This window comes from Euprymna scolopes, chromosome 23 (genome assembly GCF_053919585.1).
Source record: "Euprymna scolopes isolate OS-2025 chromosome 23, ASM5391958v1, whole genome shotgun sequence".
Lineage (NCBI taxonomy): Eukaryota > Metazoa > Mollusca > Cephalopoda > Sepiida > Sepiolidae > Euprymna > Euprymna scolopes.
In genome coordinates, this window is record NC_136504.1 from 29,009,754 (window position 1) to 29,027,707 (window position 17,954).

The 17,954-nt window shown below is 31.0% G+C and overlaps 1 protein-coding gene across 2 annotated transcripts in view; it reads left to right on the plus strand.

Annotated features, from left to right (window-relative positions):
* Positions 1-5,079: 5,079 nt before the first annotated feature.
* The window catches only part of LOC145245814 (uncharacterized), a 135,382-nt gene continuing 122,507 nt past the window's right edge, over positions 5,080-17,954 (plus strand). For both annotated transcript variants that reach the window (XM_080107464.1, XM_080107466.1), the window contains exon 1: positions 5,080-5,204. The gene's annotated coding sequence lies outside the window, so the exon portion shown is untranslated. The remainder of the gene's footprint in view (positions 5,205-17,954) is intronic.

The window sequence follows — 17,954 nt, forward strand, 5'->3', positions numbered from 1 at the left end:
AAGACAAAGGAAACCCCCTGTAGGGGCAGCTGCATGTGCAATCGTGTGGCAAGAGTTGCACAATCCCAACCACACCTCTCCTTAATTGGTACTGCTTGAGTCCAGTGGCAAGGAGAAGTTCAGGACGACTGGAAACAATGCCAAAATTAGCACTGAGCACATACAGCACCTGGATGTTCCAAATGGTCACCCAGCTTAATTTTGGTGATTTGACGGAAACTGGTGTGTCAAACTTGATTATGCTGTATTCTTTGTTTATATTTCAATTAAATTTCTGCATGTTGGTACGGCCGAGAAAAAGAGATCAGGAAAAGAATTCCAAAGGCAAGCAATTCAAGAATAAAAGCTATTTGAGCAGAAAATCTTTCAGCATCTAGAGACCTATACAGTGAAAGGGTGTGATTATGCTGCTAATCAGGTAGGTTAGAGATATTTTTGTTCAGGGGTTGCAAGTGCGGTAAGTTCATTAGAGAACATTCCATGGAAGTATTTGTAAAACAATCATGGTGATGCTACACTGTGGTGATGTGACAGAAGCTACAGCTTGGCAGACAGTGTAGAACAATTGGGTTGGAAAGTTTTTCTTGCACTCTGTTCGAAAGGAAAGGGCTAGTAGTTGGTGCACCAGCCTGGATGTGAGGACAATGATCCTAAATATAAATCATTGATATCCTAAACCACATCACTTCTCTCGTGTGTTCACTTTGCAAATTTTATGCCCCTGTTCAGTTTTAAATGTCCACCTCATATTGTTTTTTTTTTCTTACCTGCATTTCCTGCAAGGCTAATGGTTGTAAGCTCTCTCTTTCGTACATGCTTAAGATAATTTCTGAATTTTTCTTCGAGAAGATCTTGAGCACACATTTTCACATTATCTTTTTGGTACTTGTTAAGATAAAGTCAATAAATTAATTTTTTTAAATATGTCGTTTTAAGCAAAAATAATATTATGTACGTAATTTTCATGTCGAAAATAGTAATATATCTAAAAATTACGAAAAGTCATCGAGTAGAACAACTGCTATTCTGTTTTTAGTAGTGTTGGGACGATTAATCGGAATCAGAATCTGAAATTGGAAAAATCGACAAATGTGGGGGTATTGGAATCGGTATCTGAATCAAAAAAAATTAGTGCCAAAACGATTCTTTTAATTGTCTTTTTTTATTTGATTTTGTTTAAACCAAAATCTTCCATTGCTGGTAATATTGATAAAATAATAAATATTTATTGATTTTAAAATACCAGATAATCCTCCATGAGTGTAATTTGACGTTTATGAAAATATCTGCACATTTAACGTGTGTTTTTCTTTTTACAGAAATCAGGAAAAATAACAACTCTATAGTTATATATTTAGAGATTTATAAAGAATCAAAATCGGAATCGGTAACAGTATCGGAATTGAGAATTTAATACGGAATCAGTAATTGTATCGGAATTGGGAAAAATATTGGAATCGTCCCATCACTAGTTTTTAGTAAAAGAAAGTCTAGATAACAAATATTGCAGCCACAAACAAGTAATCTAAAATATTCGTTTCGAGTTATTTCCCCTGTGTGTAGTTTCTTACTGTCTACTTTATTTATAACAACTAAGAAAAATGCAATTTTACCCAATTTTCCGTAAAAACTACTTTTAACTATAAATAACTTTTAAAAAAAAATCGATCTCGACTCTATCTTAACAAACACCTTGTTGGACGTATTGCTGTCGCATAGTTTGAAAATAAGTCATACACCCTCCAATATGACAACGAAATTCCTACATCTCATACCTAGAAAATGGGGCTATTAAGCTTGATATAGTTATATGGGACAAGAAGGAGAAAGTGGCAACCCTAGTTGAAGTCAGCATCCCTAATGATGCTGGCCTTAGAGCAGAGAGGGAGAAAACAAAATACCAAGGACTTATGTACAACATGAAAAGAAATGGAATATTAAGAAGGTATCAATCATACCAGTCATTATAATCGACCGGACTAATGAAACAGAATTTAAAAAACTACCTGGCGAATATACCCGGTGAACCTTGTGCAAAAGAAATACAAACAATAGCATTTAAAGGGACGGTTGGAATCTTAAAAAGATCTCTCGGTTGTAGTAAACTAATGGGAGAATATTTGGCATCCGGTAGACTGCCCCATCCCCAGGAAAAACAAAGTGATAAGAAAAAAAACAAAAAAAAAAAACAACAAAACAGAGCAATACAAATGTTCATAACTCACCCAGTGGATGGAGACCTCTATCATTGATAGGATGAATGTGTTCTGCCAATGTAAGGTTTGTATCTAACATGGAAGATAAGTGTGTTCTACCCCATGAGGTTGCATGCTTTCTCTCATGTGGGTTTTGACCCATCGTACGGGAAAACATGCTTTCTCAAATCCGTCGTCAGCTATCTGCTTACAAGCCAAGGGAAACCACTCACCGGTGTCTCTACAACAGTTGTTGATTCCCTAAAACCTCTTTTTCAATGGTCACTGTTTATAGGACGACAAACAGCATTTATTTAGCCTCCTTAATATGGCAACTAATACAAAAAGGACTATTTCTAAATATGAATTTCTCTTCTTACTTAAGCAGGTTATTCACTTATCATGGATTTCTCCTTGTACATAGCTTACGCTATTTCAAGCCAGAAGTGCGATTACAGATTGTACACTCCTTGCTACACCCTTACGTGTAATACTCAATGGGAAAATCATGGCAATATGTTGACGTCACGTGGAAACTTTAAATTGTGAAATGTGGACATAGGAACGAAATGCATTTTAATATTTTTTAGACACAAAAAAAGAAAAGAAACCCAACTTTTTTGAGGTCTCCTCTTTTTCAGACAATTTTTTGCAAAAAATCTTTTGCATTTAAGGAGAATTTAAATAAAACAAAGAAAACAAAACAGCAAATGAAAAGGAAATTATAAGTACATGTTTTTATTAAATTGGTTCATCATGAGATTAGTTCATTTGTATAAATAAAAATTTTGGAGAAATATTATTTGAATTATTTTTAAATTTTAGTTTTTCAAAGATTAACATTCAGATCCTGAATGTGGCAGCCGGACTTAGTGCCGGCCCACAGGTCAAAAAAGATGCAGGCTTGGTTTCTGAAGAAATGCTACGACTTTGTACCCTTCTCTCACTGCTCCTTCTCCTCCACTGGCCTGAACTCGCTTGACTACTTCCTTTGGTCATATGTCGAGAACATCACCAACATGACCTCTCACAATACCAAAGTCAGTCTGATCGCCACTATCCACCAAGTATTCACGAGCTTCCGCCGGTGCTTGTAGAAAAGGCATGCTTCCAGTTCCTGACCAATATCGATGTGGTGATTGAGGCTGAAGGCGGCTACATTGAATAGATGTCAGCTCTACTACATAATCAAATGACCTGAATTGATTTTATTAATAAAAGTTTTAAAATAAAGCTGTAGTGTTGTTTTCTTTAGGACAACAAATTTATCATTCCACTCAGAATAACATGTTTTGCTACATGACTCTTAGATAGAATCATTGTAGTCATCACAATACCATATATCCTGGGGGAGCGATGGTGGCTTATTGGTTACTGACACAAATGGAAAACCTAAGTGTGTCAAATTTGAATCCTGTTTGTTTCTACATCGAACTCACATCTGACTTTGTATTTATCTTTGTGGGGAGGAGGTAGATATTATTTTGTTTTATTCGATGGTCAAGAGGAAGGCGCATCATATTTAAAAATTTCCCTTTAAAACCAAGGAAATCATTTGAGAATCAATTTCTAAAAATCATGCTACATACGACAGTAATGATGATAATAAAGATGATGATGATGATGATATTAATGATGATGATGATGATGAGGAGGAGGATATTGATTGATGATGCCTCAAACACATCAACTGATGATGATAATAATGATAATGATGATGATGTCCCAAACACAAAAATGATGATGATGATGATGATGATAACCTAAACACATCAAATGATGATGATGATGATGATGATGCCCAAAGGCATCCGTTCATGATGATGATGATGATGATGATGAGCCCCAAACGCATAAAATGATGATGATAATGATAACCCAAACTCATCAAATGATGATAATGATGCCCAAAATGATGCAAATGATGACGATGATAATAATTATGCCTCAAATGATGCAAATGATGATGATGATGATGATGATGCCCCAAACGCATCAAATGATAATAATGATGATACCCCAAACGCATCAAAACGTCACCCCCACCCGTAACCAACCCATAGTAGAATAACCTTCTCCTAATTAAACCATACGTCCAAACATATATATTATTTACCGTTTTTAGGACTGATCAATTAGTCAGTTATATATGCATAAAATCCAGTGAAAAGATTAAAATGCTCAAACCGTAAATTTATGCTAATCATGCTTATCCAATTATAATGTTCACCGAAACTTGCAAGTGACGAATTGAAACGCGTTCAGCACCACAACACCGAACTAATGATATGCTTAAAGTATACCTCATTGCTACATAGCATTTTCACTCTGTTATGTACACATATTGTAATGCGAACACAAAATGCACAGTCCGTTGTGCAATTTGCATCGCGCGTGCGCGCACGCGCGTGCGCACACACACACACACACACAACACATCAAAAAGATAACGTCATGATTTTTTATATATAAGTATATTATTGGCAACGAACTCAACTTCTATATACGAGCGAGCTTTTTTTCTTCCCTATGAAACCAGGAAAAAGTTTAGACTGGTATAAAATCGATAACTAATCAATATCAATCAATCAATACTAAATAAAAATGTCTAACATTTTTGGTTTTTCAATATAGAGTAGAGTATCTGTAACGCCAACGGTAGAAGAGACATTAACAATTAGATCATACTATTCGTTTTTTATGTGTTAGGATAAATTTTAAGATTGCTAATCATCGCTTATTTAAGAAAAATGTGTTATTATTATCATTGTACATTGACTGTTTTCCTGACAATGGTTTATAATAAGGTAACAAGTGCTATGAAAGGAGCAGGAACTAGCTAAACGCGCACTGACTGCGTCGTCCCACGGTTTTTTTCTTTTTTTTTTTTTTATTACTGTTGTGCGTGTGTTCGTGTGTTCGCCGGAAGTACTTCCGTTAGCTCTCCAGAAAGTCGTCTGTAGCGGCTTCATCCTGGTATTTTTTTGATCGCCGCTCGCCATTCTTCTGGTAAGTTTAACTCACGCATATATATTGCGTTCTTTTATTTCTCCTGACAGCCTTCCTAAAGCGTTCACACTTCATCATATCCTGATCTAATATCTCCGCAGTCTCCCGACTCGTCTGATTATCGACATTCATTTTTGCAACCATTTCGTATTACAACAACCGACGCTCAACAGTGGATGCTATTTATTTTCTCCCCTCCCTCATATTTATATATATATATATATATTTGTTTTTTTTAGTTTTTCCTGTTATCTCTCCATGGACGGTTTAATGGGTTTAAAATACGGGTCTTATCAATCTGTTACTTGTCACTAGTGTTCAAAGGCTTGCTATCTGTTATTTATTACGTTATATCGGGGATAATATTTCCTTGGTGAAACATCCAAGCATCCTGCATCGTGGAGACGAATCTCCTTCACGATTGATCCACTTGTTAATCTACGGATGGCCAGTAGTGTACTAATTTATTAATTACTTTACTATATTTTTTATCGCTATATATCAAATTATTTTCTGATTGGCTGAATTAATCGATAGCATTACTTTAAATTTAATTTGGTACTAGTGCAGAGAGTGATCCGGACATAAATAATAACGTTATTTAAAAAGCCATTCTTAACATGGGGAGTAGAGGGTGTTTTGTACCTATTCTATACTTCAACCTTACAATTGAATAAAAAAAAACATAAAACTTTAATTAAACTTGGAAATACGATTTAAAAAATAGCACGTATCAATAAGTGCACTAGCACCATTATTATTTTTTTTTATACATATACATTTGTAGTCTGTGCATATTACGCACTTTTTATTATTATTTTAGACAGTATTTTCAAGTTAAATTCAATTTTTACGATATTTTTGCTTATTAATTTGTTAGGTGAAAGTATAGATTGGTTACAAAACGCCCTCCCCTCCACATGGTAAGAAAGGGTTTCTAAATAATAACGTTATTATTTCAGCGCGGTAACATGCACAAGGACTTAGTTTGTTATTACCTTACGCATTATTGTTAATCTACGGATGGTCAGTAGTGCATTAATTTACTTTTCTATTTTTAATTGTTTTGTGCATTCTATTTTTTTTTAATTAGTTGAGTTAATTAATTGATGTTATGATTTTACATTTTTGGTGCTTATTTAGAATTAAACCTATTAAAGAAAAAAAAGTCAGAAAATTCTTTAAAAGGAACTGAACGATGTACGTATCCGTCACGGAACAAAGATGTCATATTCCAAAAAGCATATAATTTGATCAAGTAGTTTTATTTATTTATTTATTCAAGAAAGTCAAAGTTTAAAACTAAGCAAGGCGTAGAGTTTTCGTCGGACACGATGAAATCCGATCAAATAAATAATGGGGAGAGAATTTAAATCTAAGTGTCTAAGTAAAAAAAAAAATCAGCCTCATGTTCAATACGGTTTAGTAATAAAATCGCTAAAAATAGTAAATTTGGATTTTCTTAGCTTAAAAAAACAACAAAAAAAAAAAAACTTGATCGATTTACGTCATTTTTGGAATGTTCGTTTCCTGAGTGGTACGTACATTATCCAGGTTTCTATATTTTCTTTACCACTCTTAGTCCCAATTTTATAAATTATCAAAAATTATATATAATATTTTATATCAAGTGTAATATACACTTGGTCAATTTCCTTGATATTGGGAATATAACAGGTGCTAGTGCACTAGTGCAGTATCCGCGCTATTGTTAAAATCGTATTTCCAAGTTTAATTAAAGTTTTGATATGTTTTTTATTCAATTGTAAGGTTGAAGTATAGACTAGGTACAAAACACCCTCCTCTTCCCATGTTAATAATGTTTTTTTTTTTTTAAATAATAACGTTATTATTTACGTCCGGATGGCGGATCGATCACTCTCTCTGATGACATATTCGTTCCGTAACGAATACGTACATACATCATAAAGATTTTTGCAATTTATTATTTTTTAATAGGTTTAATATTAAATAAGCACCAAATTTATTTTTAATACATATAAATTTTATTAGGTTATTTAATATTTGGTAATACTTAACAAAGGCTATATATATATATATATATATATATATATATATATATATATATATATATATAATGGAGAGAGAGAGAAAGAAATACTAGCATCTTTAAAAAATCGATCTTGTTAAATGCTTGTTGAGTTTGAATAATTGTTGTAAATATTGTGCTTCTGTTGTTCCATACTTTTATCTGCTGATTCTCTAATCGTTTTTCACATAAATACAAATATGTTTACATTAATATAATCAAAATTTGTCATTTGAAAAAATGTCACATTTATTAAATTTAAGATTAGAATTTCGTTTATCGCTATTTTCCAAATATCTATATTGTCGTTATGTTTGTTTCTCGCCGATTCGTAACTTCATACTCATTATTATATTTTGAAAGTTACTGTTAATCGGACGTTTAAGTCAAATATTCCATAGCGTTAATTATATTAAAACGAATAAAAAAATATCATTCAAAAAATTATGCAGAATACGGATCGTGCGGCAACTCTGAAGCTTAACTTGTTGTTTAAAGGGAGGTAAGTCTATTTTACTAAGAATTGTAACAATAAGGAAAAACATGATTTTTTTTTTTCGACTATTTCATTTAATGTTAGTTAAAAAAAAATCTAAAAATAGACGATATTGTAATTTTTCTTAAAACATTCGAGTAATTGTAAGATAAACATGATTTTTTTCAACTACTTTAGTAAAATAAAGTTACCTCCCTTAGAACAATAAGTTAAGCTTCCGAATTTTCAACCGTGCTGAAATAATATTATTTAGAAACCCATTTTTAACATGAGGAGTGAGGGTGTTTTGTTAGTATTAACAATTTAATAAACAAAAGATACTGTACAAATTGAATTTAACTATACAGAGAAGGTACTATATATATATATATATATATATATATATATATATATATATATATATATATATATATATATTGTAGTGTTTTCAATTTAAATTCCTGTCTTACGGTATCTTTTGTTTTATTACATTGTTAGGTGAAAGTACATAATAGTTACAAAAACACTCTCCCCTCTCGATGTTAAGAATTGGTTTCTAAATAATAACGTTATTATTTCAGCATGATACTTTCTCTGCATAAATACCAAAACAGACAACAAATAAAGGTTACCAAAGGCAATAAAAAATTTGAGTTTGTATTACTATACAGAGAGTTACGAAAAAGTTGTCAAAAACAACTATATAACAAATAAATGTTATCAAAAGCAAGATAAATTACTTTTCTACCTACCTGAATAAGTTTTTAGTGTTTTTATTTAATGTAAAATGTTTATTCGGTTCGAAAAACGAGTAATGTTGAACAAGAAAAAATGGCCGCGATGTCTTTAAAGACTCAATAATCATTTCAAAATAAGAAATAAAACAAAATGGTGGTTTCTATCACTTATTTTGAAATGATTATCGAGTCTTAAGGCCATCTTTTGTTTTCCAGCAGCGTTCAACATTACTTGTTTTTCGGGCAGATGTGTATTTTAGGTTGCAAAATAGCCTTGCACTCCCAAAAAGGGAAAATGTTACTGACACCGCCTAAACAAATTATTTTCATTTTCTTTTTTTCTTCACTTAATTGCAACTTGCAATATATTTTGGTACCTCTTGACCGTTGAGTTCCATGGCGGCCAGCACATTTATTTAATAGCCGCTCCCTTACAAAAGGCTAGCGCATGTGCGAATAACATTTTTAATTTATTTACTTAGGTTGGCTTATTAACCTTTTTAAAGAATATTAAAAAAAAAAAAAAAAAAAAAAAAGTAACTAAACTATTTATTGATAATTTCTCACTTTTACAAACAGGCAGATTTGTCGTTTAGTTGTCCAAATATCCTTGAACCATGTAATCAATAAAAAGAACTCGTTCGGTCGACACCGGTACCTTGTTTAATGTAAACAAAAGTTTATCTACTGTAGAATTAAACCAACATTTTATTTTTATATTTTCAATGTTTTTAATTTTAAATTATAAAATAAAACACATTTAATCATATTAAAACTTCATCTTTCATTATTTTCGAGAACGAAATCAACTGTAAAATCAAACTAAAATTATGGGGGCGGTCAAATTTAACTAAGATTTTCTTATTCAGCATAGGCGAAAACCTATAAAAGTCATTATTTTAAAGAAAATCGTGGAGGTGGACCTAATGTAAAAATTTACCAAAAAGTTATCTGCACATGTAAATTAAAAATGTTAAATTAAAAATGTTAAATTAAAAATGTTAAATTAAAAATGTGTAAATCAGTAAATAAATTAAATGTTATCCGCGCATGCGCTAGCCTTTGTAAGGGAGCGGCTATTAAATAAATATGCAGGCCGCTATGGAACTCAACGACCAAGGAGTACCTATATTTTATTTCTAAAGCATATTAAGAAACATTAAACAAGAAATGTATTGATTTTAAAAAGAATATTTTATTTCAAGAAAAAAGTGGCGGACCTGAACGAGCTACCCCCCCCCCTCCCACCCCCAAAGCCGTAAAATTAATTCCTTTTCACGTTTTCTTATTTTTTTCTGCGGATTATCGTCGATAACAGACTTAACTTTCATATTAGCAGGAAACCTTTTAAAGTTTATTTAATGACTTTTAAAGTGGGGGATCACTTTTCAATTATAACGTTTTATTAAATTGATACCCCACTTTGCGGTCAATTAGCACAACTTATTTCAGTTTGAATTATCACAATTTCTTTTCAATCTTCCTTATGAATTTTTCGTACTTCACGGGGAATGTGTGGACCCTGCATAAACGTTATTTTTTTTTTTTTAATGGCTGCTCCCTGAAAGCGCATGCACAAATATACCATTCACTTGACAAAGAAGGGGAGGGTAGAGCGGTAGCTCTAGATATATCTAAGGCTTTTGACAGGATATGGCATGAAGGTCTTCTCAGGAAAATCAGATCATACGGTATCACTGGTAGAATACTTAACATAATTAAATCCTTCTTAGATAAGAGAAAAATCCAGGTTGTCCTCGACGGTCGCACATCTGAACAATATGATATAAATGCGGGATTGCCTCCGGGGTCTATCCTTGGACCTCTATTGTTCCTAATATTCATAAATGACCTCCCTGACAAAATTGTCTGTGAGATGGGTATATATGCTGATGACACCATGCTCTATAACAGACATGATAGGAAAACAAATGAACACATATCCAAAGAAATTGCAGAAACACTAGAGAATGACCTCCAATCTGTAGTGGAATGGGGACAAAAATGGATGGTCACATTCAATGCTGCCAAGACTAAACTTGTTTCCTTCAATAACTACAAAAAACCTTCTCTATCTCCAATAGCAATGGCCAAAGACTCTTTATCTGAAAGCACATCTTTTAAACTCCTCGGCCTAACGTTCACAGGAAACATGAGTTGGAACAATTACATTGAAAGCATTGCCAGGACCGCTGCGAAAAAGGTAGGTTCTTTCTACCATGCTAGAAAGCTACTGACCCCTGAAAGTATCCTGTACCTCTATAAGGCCACCATTCGCCCATGTATGGAGTATTGTTGTCATATTTGGGCCGGTGCATCTGCTACTAGTCTCTCACTCCTCGACAAGGTTCAAAAGAGAGTCGGCAACCTAATAGGTCCTGAACTATCATCCAAGCTTCAGCCTCTGTCCCATCGACGCAATGTAGCATCCCTCTGCCTGTTCTACAAGTACTTTAACGGTGTATATTCCGACGAGCTGCAAGCACTTGTACCCCCTCTACGTAAATACCCCCGACAAACCCGACAAGCAGCTAAATCCCACCCCTTCACAGTAGAGATCCCTAGATGTAAGAGAATCTTCTACTCCTGTAGTTTCTTCCCCAGAACCGTTAGACTTTGGAACTCCCTGCCAGGTTCCTGCTTCCCCAACTGTACTGACATGCAGAAATTCAAGTGTAACATGAACCGACATCTTGCTGCCCAACTCCCCACCTAGTACCCCTGTAGCCTGTGTCGCTAATAGTAGCCCCCTACATCAAAGTGGCAATGTGCCTTGTTTGGGGTGAAAATGTAATTAAAAAAAAAAAAGAAAGGTTTTCATTTAATCACAAAAACTTTTTTGAAGGTACTATTTGAGGCAAAAAAAGTCAAAAGCAGTATTTGAATATGTATGAAAAATGTTACAGAAATTAAAAATATTTAGTAGGGAAAATATAATAATAAATTAAAATGAAATAAAATAAAAAATAAAAACAAGCACGAAATAAAAGTATAAATCAAATTTAATCAAAGAAATAAAAATTAAAAAAAATACACGCTCGATTAAAACAGTTTATGAGATGAAGTGAAAAAAACTTATTGTGCATTTCAGGGAGCAACCATTAAAAAAAACGTTTACGCAAGGTCCACGTTCCCTGTGAAGTACCAAATTTTTCTTTAATATATTATTTCAGTTTGAATTATTACAACTTAATTTTACATTTCACAGCAGACACGTGACACCTTAATAAGGAGAGTTGTAATTGTACTGATTGACGTTATATTTGAAAAAAGTAGTCCCCACATTAAAAGTCATTAAATAAACATAAAAAAAAAAAATTCCTGCTAATATGAAAGCTAAGTTTGTTATCCACGTTAATCTGCAGAAAAAATTTAAAAAAACGTAAAAAAGGAATTAATTTTACGGCAGGGTGCAAGCTTATAAAATGCATCCCGTGTTAAAGTATATGAGGGAGAAAATAATTCTACTTTAGCTTTTCTTGATGTATTGATAATGAAAACTCCGTTAAATTATCTAACATCAATTTACCATAAACCAACATATATGGGGCCGTACACGTTGGTTTACGGTAAATTGATGTTGGATAATGATAAAACAAAATCCTCAATTCGCCTTTGAAAAGTGAGGGCGAAACACGGTCGACTGACTCTACCCACTTATTTACTTAATTTTTTTTCAACCTCCATTAAATGTTTTCCCTCCATCCTTCTTTTTACCATGGATACAAAAAAACTCAGTCTTCCTTTTTTAACAGCTATAATATATATATATATATATATATTATAACTGCTTCATTTACTCACATAAAATTAATATACAAAAGTATAAATTTATGTGTAAACTTAAAGTATTTACTTCAAAAGTGCTCAATATGTAGGTAGAGCTAGTTAGTAAGTTATAAAATATATATGGCGATTAAGCTACACTGAATATTCCGCGTTTCATCAACTCTAGGACTCTTCAGGCTTGTGCGCATAAGCCTGAATAGTCTTAGAGTGGATGAAACGCGGAATATTCAGTGTAGCTTAATCGCCATATATATTTTATAACTTACTATATATATATATTATAGAGAATAAATGACAAAAAGTTATATTCCAAAATTCATGATGTTGACCATCTTATAATTTATTCCTTTAATTCAGTTGACTTATACAATTCTTGACAGTATAGGTTTCGTAGCGCAAAATCAGTTACTTAATTATTATATCAAAATTTTAAATATAAGGTTATAAAATAAGAAAAGGTCAACTTCGTTTCCTTAATTTCATGATTACTCATTACTTAATCGACGATATTAATATTCATTTTTATGAAAAAAAAACCCAACAAATAAAATGTTTAAAAAATGCGAATAAAGAAAAGATAAAAACAGAAAAATAAAAACAAATGAAATTGAATTTTTTCTGAAAAAATGAAATGATAAAAACAAAACCAATTGAAATTCTTTTTTTAAAACAAAAGGAAAAAAATGAAATGAATTATTTTTTCAAATGCCTAAATGATGAAACTATTAAAAATTAAAAAAAAAACTTTTGCAAGTGCTTAAGAAACTGTTATATCGGCCTTCCTTGAACAGAGGAATTTACACCGATTAGCACTATAAATAGCGCTAGTAATTCCAACACTGGCGAGAGAGATGCGACTGCACTTCAACTGCTAGCCGAGTGCCCAGCAGATATACACACTTTCCTATCTTTGTACATTCTTGTTAATACACTTGTTCCTTAACCGAACCTCGACTTGATTGTTCTTATTGTCACTGTTGTTCCACGACACAACAGAAACAAATACAGGTTTGTTATCAATTTAAATTTTAACCGCGTGTTGATATATAAACAAAAATTAAACTAGACGGTGTCACTAACATTTTCGCTTTTGGACGTGCAAGGGTTAGAGGCACTTTTGCAACCTAAAATACACCTCTGTTCTTATCTTACCTTTGGTAAAATTTATTTGTTATATATAATTTTTCTTTTTTTTATTATTTAAAATATACAGATCAATTGAAATTAGTTGTATTTTTGTCAGTAATTCTTTTTTGGGACGCCAATACGCATGCCAGTGCGGCAATTTCATTCGTCATAAAAACAACATTCTACAGAAAAAAAACAACTTATTTTTACATTTTTATCTAGTGAATAAACAAAATTATATGTGAAAAACCATGTTTATTATTTTTTCAAATCCAACAACGGAGCTGAAGTCGATGTTTTCGATCATAAAACAAAACTAACCTTTTTAGTAAATCTATGTGTGGCATACCGCTAGGAGTGTCAGAATTCGCCATTAAAAAAAGTGATTAAATAGACTCCCTATCTTTCGAAGCTTATAACAATATGAATAATGTAATTTAAACCCTAATTTTTTTTTTCAGTAAAAGGAGCAAAGACCAAACTTTAAAATAATAAAAGGTTTTATTGAAAAATATACAATATTTTTTTTAAATCGGTTTTCTTTAAGAAAGATGTCACGAAATTCAACAAACTTTAGCTTAATCTAAAAATAATAAATATATATAAATTAAAAAAAATCACTTCTATGAAATACTAATCAATAGATGCTTCCATTCTTCATTTATGAGAATTTGTCCATATTTATATTTTATATTTCATGTATTTTTTAAATAAAAGAATTTTTTTTAAACAACTATTTGAAAAGACCGCCATTACGTAAGCATTAACCAGTGATAGTGAAGCACCGAAATGGTGTTTCTTCCTGTTTTGAAATACAGATGGATAGAAGGACGTAAAAAAACATATATGCGTTAGCCATCTAGCTTTGTGCGAGAAGGAAAATGTGTCAACATAGATGAAAATAATCACATTTTACTTATCAGTTTTTGCCTTAAAAAAAAAAATTGAGGAATTATATATATATATTTTTTTTTTTTTTTCTCAAAGAAATACAGTAGCTTTTGATTTAATATATTTTATTTCTTTATGGAGTGAATTTTTTTTTTTTTTTTTTTTTAATATCTAAAAAAAAAAAACATTGAGTGAAATAGAAAATAATTATCGTAATTCTACAAAATTTTCTGCACCATATAACAAAATTATAAGGTTTCACTTAAAAAAAAAAATTCCACATGGTTTAAAAAAAAAAAAAGATTTTAAACTTTGGACTTTACAGGTAAATTTTCAAATAACTGTTCTTTTTTTTGTTTTAAATTAGCTTATTTTATTTATTGATCTTTTATCTTCAATTCGTGATATATAAATTTGAAGTGAGAAAATTAATTATTTTCATTTTAATAGACATTTCAAAATGGGGGGGGGATTAAAAAAAAAACGCCTGTCTAGAATATTATATTCGGTTTATTGGAAAGAGCATAAAATTTCACATTGAACCTGAAAATATCGTAAAAATTGAACCATTAGAAAAATTTTGATAGATTTTAAGTTTAAAAATTGAAATAATTTAGCTCATGAAATTCAATTGATTTCATTATATAAAAAAACATGGCTGCATTAATGTGTGCAGGCACTTTGTAAACACTGTTTTTTAACAAAATAAAAAATAATATTTCTATTATTTTTTAAACAACTTTAATAGTTTATTTTGGGAGTATATTCCATAAAGAAAATAAACGACCCACTTTAAAAAGAGAAATTACGAGTTTTTTTTAATATTTTCTTCAGTTTTGTGTTAGGGGTGTAAAAAAAATTCCCCCAATATTCTGATACACCTCGCGTACTGCTGATTTATTTTTTCTAAAGAATAACAATGAATAAGATTTATTTTTACAATGATCTTTATACATTTATCCAGTAAATACACATAAAAATATATATGAAAACGCATGTTTATTATTTAAAAAAAAAGCAATTATGTAATGTGGATGAAGTTCTTAAACGTCTGATATTTTTTTTTTTTTAAATAATAAACATGTTTTTCATATATATTTTTGTTTATTCGCTGGATAAATGTATAAAGATCATTATAAAAATAAATTTTACTCATTTTTATTCTTTAGAAAAAATAATTCAGCGGTACGCCATACAGAGATTTATCAAAAAAGTTAGTTTTATTTTATGATCAAAAACATTGACTTTAGCTCCGTTGTTGGATTGGAAAAAATAATAAATGTGGCTTTTTGTTTATTCGCTAGATAAAAATGTAAACATTTTTTTTTTTTCTGTAGAAAGTTTTTATAACGAATGAAATTTGCTGCACTGGTATGCTTTTTGATATCCTGGCGTACTGCCACCCAAAAAAAAAATTACCCTATTTTTGTTTATTTTTTTAATTTTTGAGTAGTTAATCATATGACATCGAGGTTTCACCTCGAGTAAAATCCAGCACCATCTTGAATTCGTCAGGTTTACAAGTTTTAAAAATTTTATTAGAAAAATAGAATACCAATGTTTTTAATTATTTTTGTTTTAATTATGTTTTTCAATGGTTTGGATCTGTTTTAGCATTATAAAAATATTACTTAAAAAATAGAATACAATATTTTTTTTATATTTTATTTATGTATATATTTTTTATTTTATTTATTTATTTTTTTTTAGAATATGTTTTTCAGTGGTTTAAAACTGTTTTGTTATTATAAGAATATATTACTTTATTAAATACTAGAAGGCTACTCAGCGTTGCCCGGTCATAAAATACACATACATATATTTTATGAAGATGTTTTCTCCGTGATAAAAGCGTTGTTTAAGTGCAAATTAAAAATGTAAGTTTAGTAAGCCAATTTAACACATTTAAAAAAATAAATAAATAAACATTCATTTGTTTATAAATCAAAGTACTTTTCGACGTAATAACGTCTTCATCAGGATAGACACCGTTTTCTTTCATCTTATTTATCCCTCGTGGCATGATGCCACTAAGAGAAAACAAGACTCCGTTCGGTGTTATCAACGGTGATTTTTAAATGTCCAGATTAGGAGATCCATGTTGTTGCGCGCAGAAAGTTATATGAAAATGTTTTTCCGTGATAAAAGTGTTGTTTAAGTGGAAATTCCAAATATAAGTTTAGTAAACCAATTCAATGCAGATTAAAAAATAAACATTTATTTCAGGGGTGTGAGTTCCGTTATAGAAGCGTTGATTTAATTTGAATAAAATAAAATACGCACCAGGTGCGCGTGAAAACCAAATCACAACACAAGATTACGAAAATAAACAAATATTTGACTTGTTTGAAATTTATAATTGAAATATATTTTGGAGTCAAACTTCATCCGCAGTATTTTTTTAAAAACAAATTTTTTTCTCCTTCTTCCTTGCCATGTTATAAAGTTCTTGTTTACAATGCCTCCCCACGGGACAGAGTTAGGCACCAGGGTTGTTTTTCAATGTGGAGAAAAGGAACAAAAATAAAAATTGTCTCAGTCATGTAGGATTTCTCCTCCACTGACAGAGAACAATAAATCGAAGTGTAGCATCTAAAGAACGGATACTACACTTTGATCTTGACCCGAAGGCCAAATAAAGTTGGAGAAAGAAAAATCAGTAGTAAAGATCCGTGCGTTATCTCTCAGCAATTGTATTTTGAAATGCCGGGAATGGCACGTTGGCTACATGAGATTAACATCAGGGGTGTGAGTTCCGTTATAAAAGCGTTGATTTAATTTGAATAAAATAAAATATGCATCAGGTGCGCTTGAAAGCCAAATTACACAAATATTTTACACAGATACAACACGTAGATCTTTACTACAGACCTTTCTTTCTCCAACTTTACAACATGGCAAGAAAGAAGAAAAAAAAAGAAACAAACAAAATACTGAGGATGGAGTTTGATTCCGAAATATATTTAAGTTATAAATTTCAACAAGTAAAATATTTGTTTATTTTCGTAATATTGCGTTGTAATTAGGCTTTCAAGTGCACCTGATGTGTATTTTGTTTTAAACATTTATTTGTTATTAAATCAAAGTATTTTCCAATGTAATAATGGCTTCACCACAAGGGGATAAGTAAGATGAAAAGAATTGTTTATTCTGATGAAGACGTTATTACGTCGAAAAATACTTGTATTTATGAACAAATGTTTTTTTAAAAAAAAAAAAAAAATCTGCGTTGAATTGGCTTACTAAACTTTAGGTACCGCTAACACGCGTCACAGAATTAACCCCTCCCCCTATATGTAACAAATTTTGAAATTCAATGGCTGAAGGTTTTTTTTTTTCTCAATAATATATAATTAGTTAAATTAAAACAAAAAACCAGAATTCTAAAAAATAATTAATTTTTCAAAGATTTAGGTAGAATAAAATTCCAATATTCCGTTATATGAAGCTTTAAACATAGTATGTATTTCTAAGTTTGAAAAAAATATTTTCATATATAAAAAATAACTATTGACAATTATAAAATAGCAAATTTAACTTCAGAAATTATTTTTACTAGCAGGACCTGTAGAAATTCCACAGCGGACTCTTTCATATATTGATGTTGGCATTCTGTGGATGTTCAGCCTAAATGGAGATGCCCTGATATTATTGTAGCTCTGTTTAAACTGCAAAAGTAT